This window comes from Anoplopoma fimbria, chromosome 2 (assembly GCF_027596085.1).
Source record: "Anoplopoma fimbria isolate UVic2021 breed Golden Eagle Sablefish chromosome 2, Afim_UVic_2022, whole genome shotgun sequence".
Classification (NCBI taxonomy): domain Eukaryota; kingdom Metazoa; phylum Chordata; class Actinopteri; order Perciformes; family Anoplopomatidae; genus Anoplopoma; species Anoplopoma fimbria.
The window spans coordinates 973,002-986,281 of NC_072450.1; the positions used below are offsets into that span (position 1 = coordinate 973,002).

The following is a 13,280-nucleotide window of genomic DNA, read 5'->3' on the forward strand; positions in this document are numbered from 1 at the left end:
GTAAAATCCTGCATTTTTTATTATACAGGTAGTAATAATAGAGAGTTCTGGTTCCACTGGGGATTGAACCCAGGACCTTCTGCGTGTAAAGCAGACGTGATGACGACTACACTATGGAACCTCTGTCATCTGAGGCTCTCTAACCAATCAGTAGCAAGTGTTTTTATTAAACATGGAACATTTGATAGTCCAGTGATTAAGAACAGTGATCCTATCTTCTGGTTCTCTACAAAACCTTCTTTTTATTGTATCACTGAGGAAATGTTGGTAAGGCAACATTCTGCTCAGATTTTCTTAGTTAATGGAACAACACAATTGATTTCAGACCTTCAGTAATATGACATATAACAGCAGCCATGTTGGTTGTTTAAGCACTTTATACTCATTTTGGGGGTGTTGCTTTTGGGGGAGGCCTAAAGGGATGGACTGCCAGTACTGTAGACTTGACGAATTTTCTTGCTGGATTTAGAAACTTTTGGATCCAGTACTGTTAGATACTGGGCTGATATTTAAGTTTGGATATTTTGAAATCTACAGTCCTGTTGACAGTCACGAAAAAATACCAACCCCTGTAAACCTTCAAAGTAATCCCTTGACAATTGTCTGTACATCCATTGCTGCACTGCAAAGAAAAGCTTCTTATATCTGAATGTATTTAAAAGTGGTTTAATTCTGCATTTGTTGACTTCACAACTGACCTTAACCAAGTGGTAACAAGTAAGAATACTGGTTCCACTGGGGATTGAACCCAGGACCTTCTGCGTGTAAAGCAGACGTGATGACGACTACACTATGGAACCTCTTTAAGGTAATTAGCTCCAGTGTTGAAGACTTGGAGACTGTCTTCCTAGATTTAGAGACTTTTGGAGCTAGTGAAGGTAGCTACTGGGCTGGAATGTTTAGAAATCTACAGTTCTCTTGATAGTTTCTCAAAATGACTAACCACTGTAAGTTTACTTCAGTTTCAAAAACATCCAGTGACAGTTGCATGTATGTCCATTGGTGCACTGTGAACTGGAACTGCTTATTGTTAAGATTGTTTTGATTGTTTTAAAATCCTGCATTTGTTAAGTTCACAACTGACATTAGACAGCGTTCTGGTTCCACTGGGGATTGAACCCAGGACCTTCTCTGTGTAAAGCAGACGTGATGACATCTACACTGTGGAAACTCTTTGTTTTGCTAATCTCCAATCAACCATAAAGAGATGTTCATAGTCATTGGATTATTATTTCTAAAACATTCATGCATATGTAGTATTAGTAGTAGTAGTAGCAGCAGGATACTGTGTTGATTGTGGTAAAATCCTGCATTTTTTATTATACAGGTAGTAATAATACAGAGTTCTGGTTCCACTGGGGATTGAACCCAGGACCTTCTGCGTGTAAAGCAGACGTGATGACGACTACACTATGGAACCTCTGTCATCTGAGGCTCTCTAACCAATCAGTAGCAAGTGTTTTTATTAAACATGGAACATTTGATAGTCCAGTGATTAAGAACAGTGATCCTATCTTCTGGTTCTCTACAAAACCTTCTTTTTATTGTATCACTGAGGAAATGTTGGTAAGGCAACATTCTGCTCAGATTTTCTTAGTTTATGGAACAACACAATTGATTTCAGACCTTCAGTAATATGACATATAACAGCAGCCATGTTGGTTGTTTAAGCACTTTATACTAATTTTGGGGGTGTTGCTTTTGGGGGAGGCCTAAAGGGATGGACTGCCAGTACTGTAGACTTGACGAATTTTCTTGCTGGATTTAGAAACTTTTGGATCCAGTACTGTTAGATACTGGGCTGATATTTAAGTTTGGATATTTTGAAATCTACAGTACTGTTGACAGTTACGAAAAAATACCAACCCTTGTAAACCTTCAAAGTAATCCCTTGACAATTGTCTGTACATCCATTGCTGCAGGTGCAAAGAAAAGCTTCTTATATCTGAATGTATTTAAAAGTGGTTTAATTCTGCATTTGTTGACTTCACAACTGACCTTAACCAAGTGGTAACAAGTAAGAACACTGGTTCCACTGGGGATTGAACCCAGGACCTTCTGCGTGTAAAGCAGACGTGATAACGACTACACTATGGAACCACTTTGTTATGATAATCTCCAACCAACCATGAAGAGATGTTCATAGTCATTGGATTATTATTCCTAAAACATTCATGCATATGAAGTAGCAGCAGTAGTAGTAGTAGTAGAATACTGTGTTGTCTGTGGTAGAGTTGTGGTAGAGTACTGATTTGAAACAAGCGTTAAAGTGATTGTTTTTCTCACAGCCGGGCTGTAGCAGCAGATCACTCTGTTTCCTTCTCTCTGGAACCACCTTTGGTGATCAGCTGTAAATTCAGGTGTAGATTTGGATTTGACTTTCCAAAGATCAAAACTGTGTTGAGAATTCCTGGGAATGTCCCCACAGACTCCTGGTTCATAATTCTGTAAATGCTAGGTCTTTCATCAGAGGGTCATCAGTTCAGTACCCAGTATTTTACCTCATTCAGAGATAGATAGTCACTTCACAGACGTTTATTTAAAAGAAAGGCTTTGAGCTGAGGTCAAGTTATCTTTTGATCAGGTTATGAACATGGTTTTCCTTTGTTTATGGCACAATCCTGAATTTATATCGTTGATACATGCCTTCACAACTGGCGTAACCGGGTGGTAAAGACAGAGATGCGGTTCCACTGGGGATTGAATGTCTAAAGACACAATTGATTTTAGACATTCAGTAAATGCACACACATGTAAAACAGTCAAAGCATCCATTACACTCTGAAACGTTAATAAATCAAGTATTCTGACGATAGAAACAAAGAAAATAATTTATTTGTGGTTGTCAAAGGTCAGTAATAAGCTCGTCCAATCATTACAGTAGGCCTAATTATATGATTGGACGAGCCACCTGCCTGTCTGGATGTATTCTCCTCATGCACTCATTCCTCTTCACCAGAGTCTTCCACCAGCTGCTTTTTTAACATCTGTGAGTTCTAACAGCAGCCATGTTGGTTGTTTACCCACTTTATAACAGTTTTGTGGGCGTGTCTTTTGGGTGAAACGCTTGTAGTTAGATTTATTTGATTGTTTCACAATTCTGCATTTGTTGACTTCACAAGAGACATTAGACAGGTGGAAATAAGAAAGAGATCTGGTTCCACTGGGGATTGAACCCAGGACCTTCTGCGTGTAAAGCAGACGTGATAACTGTGTTACACTATGGAACCTTCGTTTATGGAACCTCGTTCATACATTTGTTTCTATTCAAAAAATAACTAGTGTTCTTAATAAATCTGGCATGTTTAATATTCTTGTGAATAAGAACAGTGTTTCAATCTACAACACCTTCTTTGTCAGCGTTAATGAGTAAATGTTGGTAAAGCAACATTCAGAAACAACTATTGATCGATTATGATTTACAATATCACAAAGACCCAGACTGGATTGAATCTTACCGTATTATTTTGACCTTAGAAGCCTCTCAACCACTCACATGTATAGCAGAACGTGTTATAATGAACTCTATATGTTTTTACTGTACTGTTTGTCATGAGCAGAGCTTTGTGCTCCTGTCTGTGTGAGCAGCTTTGAAAAGGCTCATCCATCGGGTCCATATGGGGGCCCTGAGGGCGAGAAGGCTATGTGTGTGTGTGTGTGTGTGTGTGTGTGTGTGTGTGTGTGTGTGTGTGTGTGTGTGTGTGTGTGTGTGTGTGTGTGTGTGTGTGTGTGTGATTGTGTGTGTGTGAGTGTGTGTGTGCTTGGTTTGAGGAAGGGGCACAGAAGGCCGAGCAGCATGTTTCTCTCTCAGTACGGAGTCCAACTGGAGCACCAAGAGGCTCAAACTACCTATTTAATATATTTAATAAGCATGGGAGGGGTTGGTGTGATCTCTGTGTGTGTCTGTGTGTGTGTGGGTGTGTGTGTGTGTGTGTGTGTGTGTGTGTGTGTGTGTGTGTGTGTGTGTGTGTGTGTGTGTGTGTGTGTGTGTGTGTGTGGGCCCAGTAGGTTGTTCTGGTGATATTTTAGATATTTAGTGTGCATCACAGTCTGATATCTCATAGAGTCATCACCATGAACACACACACATTGTAGTTTACTCTGACTCCCACACACACACACTGTCCTGCTGACACAAATACTCACTAGAGCAGAAGTTCCCAAACCTTTCAGACCGTGTACCATCATGTACTGAACCAAATTTCCCAAGTACAACTTCCTACTCCAGAAACCCAACAATGTAGCGATGGAAGAGCTTTCATCCATCCTTTGCTGTTCCCCCAAGGAAGAGCACCGGGTGTTAAAGCTCATCTTACATAGCAGCCAAATGGTGGAATTACAACTTTGGCCAAAAAATACTTTTTTTCATAGATTTAAATTGGAATATAGATGTCTGTAACTTAGGGTTCTTTTTTTAGGTAAACCATCTTCTAGTGCGAACACATTAATAGCCCTTATTTAAATCATTAGGTCCTAAAAGATGTTATTTTCCTTCATCTGTTCATGTCGATGAGAACGAGGCTGGACCAGGCGGCAACCTTCAGTTCGGCAGAGTGAAGCCGAAGCTGAAGTATCTTAAAACCTGCATTCTCTCTCCTGTCCATCAGGGGGCGACTCCTCTGGTTGTATAGAAGTCTATGAGAAAATGACTCTACTTCTCTCTTGATTTATTCCCTCAGTAAACATTGTAGTCTCCTCTTCAGTCCTAATATGGTCACTTCCTGTTCACTGGTTGCTAAAAAACAACATGCCAAACTCGAGGCTTCATAACATCAGTCAACAAACCAACGAGTGACGTCACGATGACTACGTCCACTTCTCACATACAGGCTATGGACTGTCCCTAAAGGAAACACTAGTGAGAATGCTCTAAGAGCCCATTGATGTGGAAGATTGTCGGAAGATCCTGGTTATTTCATCTGAATTTCATACTCAATGAGCCACTGAACAACTTTCACATGAATGAACAGAACGCTGTATTCAGTTCTGGTAACGTCTCTTCATTTTCCTAGAAGTGGCTCTGATCAGCGGCTCAACTGTCAACTCACATTCCTCTCCAGCATTGAAAGATTCGTCTGACTCGTCCAACACAGAAATGAAACACTGGTCTCCTGGTTGAAAGTCCTGTGTTGGTCTGACCAAACAATCCTCCCCTTCCCCTCCACCCCACTTGGACTTACTCGCTATTTAGTTTTACCGTCTAATAATAACGCAGGTGTGTTTACATTGGAGTTACTAGAAAGCCCGGTACCAAGTATTGGTACGTGACGCAGTGAGAGTGAGAACGTGTTGTTGACCACAGACACCTCAACAGCAGCGTGTGACCGTGGTGTGTTTGCTGGCTGGTACTTCCTCTCCTCACGTACCTGTAGAAGTGTTCAGAGCTTCCTCAGCTGCAGCAGCAGTGTGTCGGTTGTGTTTGGCTGCCGGTGATAAGCTGCTGCTCTTTAATGTGACGCTATCTGAGGTGGCAGAGAACGTTAGTGTGGTTAGACAGGAAACAACCACCAGGAGCTCTGTGTGTGTGTGTGTGTGTGTGTGTGTGTGTGTGTGTGTGTGTGTGTGTGTGTGTGTGTGTGTGTGTGTGTGTGTGTGTGTGTGTGTGTGTGTGTGTGTGTGTCTCAGTGTGTATGCCATGCATTGTTGTGAAACTCTTGTATCTTTCTAATAGCTCATGAACTTCAGCTCCAGTGTGATCAGAGGAATTATCTGCATGAAGACAGGAAACATCGGAATTCAATAAATGAATCGTAGCGATTAGGAGCTTCTGTTTGCAGTTTATCGATGGATGTACAGACAACTATAACTGTAATACTTTAAAACTGAAGACGTCCCATCTTGAGTTTATTTCCTGTGTGTCTGATGATATCGGGGTTGTGTCCATGTTGTTCTGGAGTCCAACCAAGAAACAAAGTTCTAGAGAGACTCTGGAGGCAGCTTTTTTTTCCACTGCTGAACATTATACAAAACCTCTTTTATGTGTCAATCAATTAGAAACATCAACATGTAAGAGGTTCCATGGTGTAGCAGTTATCACGTCTGCTTTACACGCAGAAGGTCCTGGGTTCAATCCCCAGTGGAACCATAACTTATCTTATATGGATGAAGAAATTGATAGTATTGATAAAAAAAGCTTTAGAAAAGCTTAACGGGCTGTAACAAACAGGAAAACTAGCACTTTGAACACGGAAGGTCCTCGGTTCAATCCCCACTGACCCCTATCTCTGTCTTAAGTCAATTATGAAATGTTGAAATTCTCAATTAAAGACTGGTTCTTTCATGTTTCACAGTTCAGTAAATTAAAATGTGTGGTTTTGATGGATATGTGCAAATCAACTAAAACTCCCATAAGGATTTATGGAAACAAGGTAGATATGAAACAGCAGTACAAACAGTTATACATGCTCTAAATGAAAGCTCAGTAGAACATAGAACATGTCAGTGGTTCTTTATTGAAGCAGAATGTTAGTAACAGTAAGTGAATGAGTTTGAACACTTTTCTGATGTTAGTTAGAGGACATGTTTTTACAGAGGTTCCATAGTGTAGTAGTCATCACGTCTGCTTTACACGCAGAAGGTCCTGGGTTCAATCCCCAGTGGAACCAGAACTGTGAAACTGTAAAATCCATAAATGTGGGGATTTCAGTTGAGAAGTTGTCTGTTTGTCATGAGGATTATGGTTTTGTATAACATTCACGTGAGCATTTAGCAGTATTCCTCCTCAGTGAGTGTCAGTTATGTGGTCGTTGTCCTTCTCATCCTCTCCTTCTATAATACTTTATATACATTTCCTATTTCATAACCCTCTCTCCAACTGAAAGGCTTTACTTTGTGGTTTGTGATTGGATGTTCACATATCAACTACAACTCAGTGTTTAAGTGTTGAGACCTAAAATCATGACAGTAAAACAGCGGTGACACTAAAACACATATTTGAGAATACTGAGAGACCCAGAGGTTCCATAGTGTAGTAGTTATCACATCTGCTTTACACGCAGAAGGTCCTGGGTTCAATCCCCAGTGGAACCAGAATGTTAATTTATTACCAGCTGGGTATTATAAGCTGTGAAGTCAATGCATGCTGGATTGTACCAGAAGCAAATAAATCTTACTATTAGCAGCTGTTATTGTCGTAAGAGTCATCACTCTAAGATTTGTATTTAGAACAGAGTGAAAGTGAATAACCCTTATTTGCATGCGTCTACAACAGCCGGGCTGTAGGCGTTACGTTTTCGGGTCGTGCTCATGTAAGTCCTGGAGGGAAATTCTACAAATTTGGCTCAAACGTCCACTTGGACCCCAGGATTGGCTGAAAGGTCACTGTTACTTCCCGTAACATGATTTTTGGCCATAACTCCAGAATTCACATGTTAAGACAGTGTTGAATTGCATTGTGGGAAATGTATGATCCAATTTTTGGGGAGTTTTGGTTCTTTTTATTTTTTAACCATCTCTTTTGAGTCCCCCATCTTTATGAAAGTGAAATATGAATTTGCTGTAATCCCCTTTAAAGAGAGGGATACTATTCCATGTCATTCTGTTGTAACATTCACACTGGAGGTGTGTTCTGAGTTATTTCTGCTGTTTAATGTTCAGTGTCAGCAGGTAAATCAGAGATATCTAGAAGTATGTTTGATGTGCTGCATGTATGAATCATGCATCCTGTTTGTTTTCTTTCTTTCTCTTGTGGTTTTATGTAAACCAGCTTTCCTGTGTTGCATTTCAGAAGCAGCTTCTGTGCGACTCACTTCCTTCTTGTCATTTTAAAACAAGTCACCAAAAGTTCAGTCACATCTCTCTGTCTAATCCTTAAATCTCATTTTATCTGCTCCATCTTAAATCCTCACTTCATTTGATGCTGCGAGCGACTGGCGGCAGCGCGAGGACGGGTGGCTTCTTCTTCCTCTTTTTGTTTTGAGCTCCCTGATGAGCGGCGATGAAATGACTTTGGCGTCTGCTGCTAATGCGCTATAATTGGTACGAGGAGCGACGAGCTCTGAACAATTATAAGACGCAGGAGCTCTAATCTCTGCTGAGACTCTGAGGGAGACACATTCTCTCCGTCTCCTGCTCACTTCTAGCTTCCAGACACAGTGAAGCAGCAGAGGGTGTAGTTTTTTGACAGCACATGTTGTACCTGCTGCTGCCTGGAGGACTCCACTTCAGTGTTCCTCTTGTCAGTTGTTAGAAAGACAAAGTGTCATCCAGCAGACTGTTACCTGACGCAGCCTCAGCTTCACTTTAAAGGCCGCCTGCAGGTCTGGAAATGTCTTAAAGTTAGAGATCAGACCTTAAGGAGGTCTGTGGGGTTTTAGTGCGAACAAACAAAGACACATTTACATTGAGTGTTTCTCACAAAAACACATGGAGAATACTTTCATTCCTTATAAAATACTTTTTGAATATTTTGAAACTTGTATTGTTTACATCCATGTTTTATAGCTGGCAGTTTTCTCCTTTCTCATCCAGCATTCGTAGCAAAAGCTGCAAAAGATAATGGACTGTAATTCATATATATCCATCAAAATTATGTTTTATGTTATCCACGTACTCATGAACGGGGAAGTATAAAGCAGCCATCTCTTTCTCCAGGTGTGAAACAAGACGGATTTATTTGTTACGTACTTTAGTAACGTCATCTTTTCCTCGACCTAACTGAGTAGTTTCCTGTGAGGACAGAATTATATTTTGAGCTCCATTGTTGTGAAATTGAAGAGGTTTGGAACCACAAGGACTATTTTTTAGATGGGTCTGTCCCCCTTTAGCCCCATAATTTACCAAGAACAGTGTTGGTCTCCAATGACCCGCTTACATGCACACGAACCTGAACCCATATGATATCAGTCCATCCAATGAAATCCATATTACCAAGATTGAGATGCTCCAAATACTTACAATATGTGAATGCAAAGTTGCAATAAAGACAAAAAAACCCAACGTGTATTTCCCTTTGTCATCGCGAGTTACTGTATGTTGAATTATTGCCCAAAACAAATCTATAACACAAACCAGTGAAGTCTGAATACGTAGTGAAGCCACTGTACAATACAGTAAATACTGCTTCAGCTGTTTAAGACTCATTCTGGATCCTGAAGAGATTTCCCATAAAGAGCAGGAAGTCCTTCCTCTCAAACCTCTGAATGTTGGTTCAGTTGATCTTTGAAGAGTGGCATCTGTGGAAACTTTGAAAGTTATGTGAAACAAACAGAACCAAAATAAGAGCTTTTGAAATTAAAATAGAATAAAAAAAAACTAGTGCAGGGGGAGTTGCAAGAAATGACAAAGTCACATTAGAACAAAAGACCCCAAAAATTAATAATTGACGATTTTTTGCCCAACAATCTCATCTTATTGAGCTGAAAAGCACACAAACAGAGTTTCTCTACAGTTTCATGGAGGTCCTGCTGTTTGTCTTGTCTTCTTGTCTCACACTATCTTTGGTGTTTAGTTTGTAGTGTTTTAAATAACATTAAAGTTATTTTTTTTGAGCTTTGACATTCAAAAGACTACAGCTGGAATATTTGTTTCAAACAACAACTTCTTCAGACTGAGACTCGACACGTATCTAGAACCTCCTGCTGGAAACGGAGATCCAAAACAAAAGCTGACAGCTGAATGAAAAATAGATGAGCAGTGAGTGTTAGTGAGCGAGGAGTGGAGTCCTGGTGGGAACAGAACCTAAAACCTAGTGTTTGAATTCACTCGGGCTCAGCTGGAGACGGTTGTCGGAGCTGTTGGTCCGACCCACAGAGGCTCCGTCTGAATGTTCCTGCCCTCCATCCATCAGAGCCCTGAGGGATCCGCTCACCTCGCCGTCTGCTCCGTCTTCTTAATGCCTCCTCTGGCTCCGCCTCCACGTCCAGCGCCCGTCCAACCCTGCAGGGAGGCGGCTTCTACGTCCCTCATGAGTCTCCTTCTGCTGCTGCTTTCTGCTCAGCTCCACCCATGAATTATGGAGGAGAGGGGGACGACGGAGAAACCCGAGAACTGAGTGCATACTCAATGTTTGATTAGGTTTAGAATGGAACCAGGGCCTCAGACCTGCACATCGTTGGCTTTGTTCTGAATTAGAGACTTATTGGATACGATCGTTGAATTTGTCTCGTTTGTTTGTCTTTACATTAAAAACTGTGAAGAATCAGAATCGGGTTTATTTCCATGCAGCATGGTCCAGAAGTAAACAAACCTCGTCTCATTGGTCAGAAATGTTACTCTGAAGGTTTACCTCAAAACTCTTCTTCGTTTCTTCTTCATTGTGGATCACCAGCAGTCTGTATCGCCTTTTTGTTTTCAGTGTGTTCATTAAATCAACAAAATATCCGGTGAGCAATCTATATTGCGTCTATAAATCAATATCCTGGTGCATCTTATCAGAGGATGTGTCACCTCAAGAGCCGTTGAAATAGCGCATCAGCTGACCTTGATTAGATCATCTCTTAAAGGGTTGACTCGCTCCACCGCCATCTCGACTTGTTTTTGCCAAACAAAGTGAACCTTCGTGTGAAACGTTCCAGATTTAAAATCAACTGGTCCAAGCGAGATAACTGAACGCACTGAGACACGGATCAGGATGGTCGAAGACGAAAACAAGTCTGCAGCAACGCCAGCAGCTCTGTGAGGCTGCTTTAAGCTAAATGCTAATGTCAACATGCTAACACTGACAAGGCTATCATGCTAATGTTTAGCAGATATAATGTTAAATAGTTTTCCATAAACTACCATCTTAGTTTACATTTGCTAATTAACACACAAAGTCCAGCTGGGGCCTTTATATGTATACATATATATTTACATGTTTTACATTCCACTCATATACATTACTGCAATTATAGTATTTTATTTTGTATTTTGTAATTATTATATTTTAACCCTGGGCTTTAACTTTCACTCCAACACCATTTCATGTATCCATTTTTTGTTTTACTTGCAAAAAGACAAATTGAAGTAAATACCTTTTATTTTATTTTATATTTATTTTTTAGTTGTGCCTATGATAATAAAGAGTAATTGAACTTTTTCTTCCTGCTGGTGTCACTAAGTACCATCAGAGGCGATACATCCTCTGGAAACCATGAACGCCTGTAATGCCAATAGTTCATAGAAGCTGGTCTGCGGTATTGTTTCTGTTTGACATCACCAATGTTCTGAATCCACACATACGGATACAGTGAGGAAGGCTTTCTCTTCTCTTCTTCAAAGCTCGTCTCTGATTGGACGCTGACACTTTACAGCCAGACATCAAAGTTCTTCACTTCCTGTCGTGTCCAGATGTTTCTGGCTCTAATGTTCCGTCCAGTGTCATCAGTCGGTGTGTTTCTAGTGAGGAACACAGCGTTTCAACATGCCGGATGTCCTCTGTTGTCATAGTAACCACACTGTTAATGTCCCACAAAGTGAATCCCGACCGGCCGTCCTCTCCTCAGAGGAGCTGTGAATATTTCAGCAGTGAGCTGCTGGTTCTGGGTCAGTGTGTCAGTGTGTGATCGCTGTGACAGACTGCAGACTGGAAGAGAGGAAGAGGGAGGAAGACGAGGAGTTCACGGAGTAGATCACAGCAGAATGAAGTAAAGATATTACAGACAGATACTGTTACATATCTGTGAGACTGGTGTCTGTTGTCCAAAAGAAAATCTGCTGCTCAAAACCAGATTCATGTCCGAAGAGACGGCTACAAAGAGACTCACAACGGCTACAAAGAGACTCACAACGACCACAAAGAGACTCACAACGGCTACAAAGAGACTCACAACGGCTACAAAGAGACTCACAACGACCACAAAGAGACTCACAACGGCTACAAAGAGACTCACAACGGCTACAAAGAGACTCACAACGACTACAAAGAGACTCACAACGACCACAAAGAGACTCACAACGACCACGAAGATTCCGACTAACAGCGAACATTTAACTCACATGACTGATCAGCTGTTTCTGCTGTCATAGTTTTATATATTTTAATATAGTTGTTATGTACGAACAACATGAACAACACTAGCTGACATGAGAGAACAATTGAAACTTCCCCAACTGAAACACATTCCAGAAGACCTTTCTTCACTTTCCTTCATAGATGACCAAGGGGACATGTTTTGTTCTTGTTCGTAACATCTTCTTCTTCTTCTACTCTGTTTACTGGTGGATTACAGTCGAGATACATGTAGCCTATAACTACAGACCACACTACACTGTAGTTGGGTTTATTCGCTCCAACCAGTTGATGGGAACACTCAGTTCACTCGGGCTGTGCGTTGACAAGCACCTCATTAAACATATCTGGATACGTAGTGAGGAATAACGCCACAAGATCGCTAGATGCCATCGTTTATGGTCAGAACCACGACGGTATCTGATCATTTTCAAACCTCAGACTTTCGTAACGATATATCACGATATATTGCGATACAATACGTTACGATCCCAGACATAGTGCAATGTAGTGTAATAATCTTTTTTTACTATGAAAATGTAAAAACAAGATCTGAAAATACAACTTGCTGTCTACCAAGTTGATAGTCTCATACTTACCTCACATATTGATTACTCAACAGACAAATTGCATCAAAACTACTTCAAAAAGTATTTGCTTTGCACATAATCACTCAGCAGAATTGTCGGATCGTGTGACAGGCCGAGAGGTCACTGACCTTAGACATCGAGAGTTTATAAGGATTCGAGGCAATTTAAAGGACATTTAAATATGTTTAAAACAGGTTTTTGTTTGTAAATGTATCCATAGTAGTCGCGGACGTATTGATACACTATCGTTTAGAAAATATGTCGATATCTTTGTACAGTCCTATAAATCACATTTGTTTTTGTGGCATTTAAAAAGTTTGTACGTTGGTTGTAAACAGAAATAGTGACACCAGAGACGTTCTCTCTCTCTCTCAGGTTGTTGTGTTGATTCGTTTTTCTTGCCACCTGCTGACAGACCAAAGCATTCTGGGATTCTGCATTTCTTGAAGCTGCAGCAGCTTCTCCTCCTCCTGCAGCCTGCAGTTGAAAAGGGCAGAGCTAATGAATATTCTAATCTGGCCTAGATTCCATGATAAAGCCTCGTAGGTGGATGATGACAACGCCTATTACCATGTCTTTGAAATATGAAGTGTGTGTGGAGGTGTGTGTGTGCGTGTGCGTGCAGTCAAAGGTCGCTGCAGATAAACAACATCACCTCGCTGAACTTGGAAACACAGAGCGAGAGTTTTTCCTGCTGATGAGGCGTTTTGCAGCCACATTAAATCAAGTTGTTTTCCAGGTCAGCCTTTGATGATCGATGA

At 40.9% G+C, this 13,280-nt stretch overlaps 8 non-coding genes across 8 annotated transcripts; 3 read left to right on the forward strand and 5 right to left on the reverse strand.

Moving 5' to 3' along the window:
- Window positions 1–48: 48 nt before the first annotated feature.
- trnav-uac (transfer RNA valine (anticodon UAC)) lies at window positions 49–121 on the reverse strand. Its single transcript has one exon. It is a non-coding gene; the product is annotated as a tRNA-Val (tRNA).
- A 606-nt stretch (window positions 122–727) lies between these two features.
- Window positions 728–800, reverse strand: trnav-uac (transfer RNA valine (anticodon UAC)). The gene has a single exon. It is a non-coding gene; the product is annotated as a tRNA-Val (tRNA).
- A 547-nt stretch (window positions 801–1,347) lies between these two features.
- Window positions 1,348–1,420, reverse strand: trnav-uac (transfer RNA valine (anticodon UAC)). The gene has a single exon. It is a non-coding gene; the product is annotated as a tRNA-Val (tRNA).
- Window positions 1,421–2,027: 607 nt separating this feature from the next.
- trnav-uac (transfer RNA valine (anticodon UAC)) lies at window positions 2,028–2,100 on the reverse strand. Its single transcript has one exon. It is a non-coding gene; the product is annotated as a tRNA-Val (tRNA).
- Window positions 2,101–3,155: 1,055 nt separating this feature from the next.
- trnav-uac (transfer RNA valine (anticodon UAC)) lies at window positions 3,156–3,230 on the reverse strand. The gene has a single exon. It is a non-coding gene; the product is annotated as a tRNA-Val (tRNA).
- A 2,782-nt stretch (window positions 3,231–6,012) lies between these two features.
- trnav-uac (transfer RNA valine (anticodon UAC)) lies at window positions 6,013–6,085 on the forward strand. The gene has a single exon. It is a non-coding gene; the product is annotated as a tRNA-Val (tRNA).
- Window positions 6,086–6,532: 447 nt separating this feature from the next.
- On the forward strand, window positions 6,533–6,605 carry trnav-uac (transfer RNA valine (anticodon UAC)). Its single transcript has one exon. It is a non-coding gene; the product is annotated as a tRNA-Val (tRNA).
- A 351-nt stretch (window positions 6,606–6,956) lies between these two features.
- Window positions 6,957–7,029, forward strand: trnav-uac (transfer RNA valine (anticodon UAC)). Its single transcript has one exon. It is a non-coding gene; the product is annotated as a tRNA-Val (tRNA).
- Window positions 7,030–13,280: the final 6,251 nt, after the last annotated feature.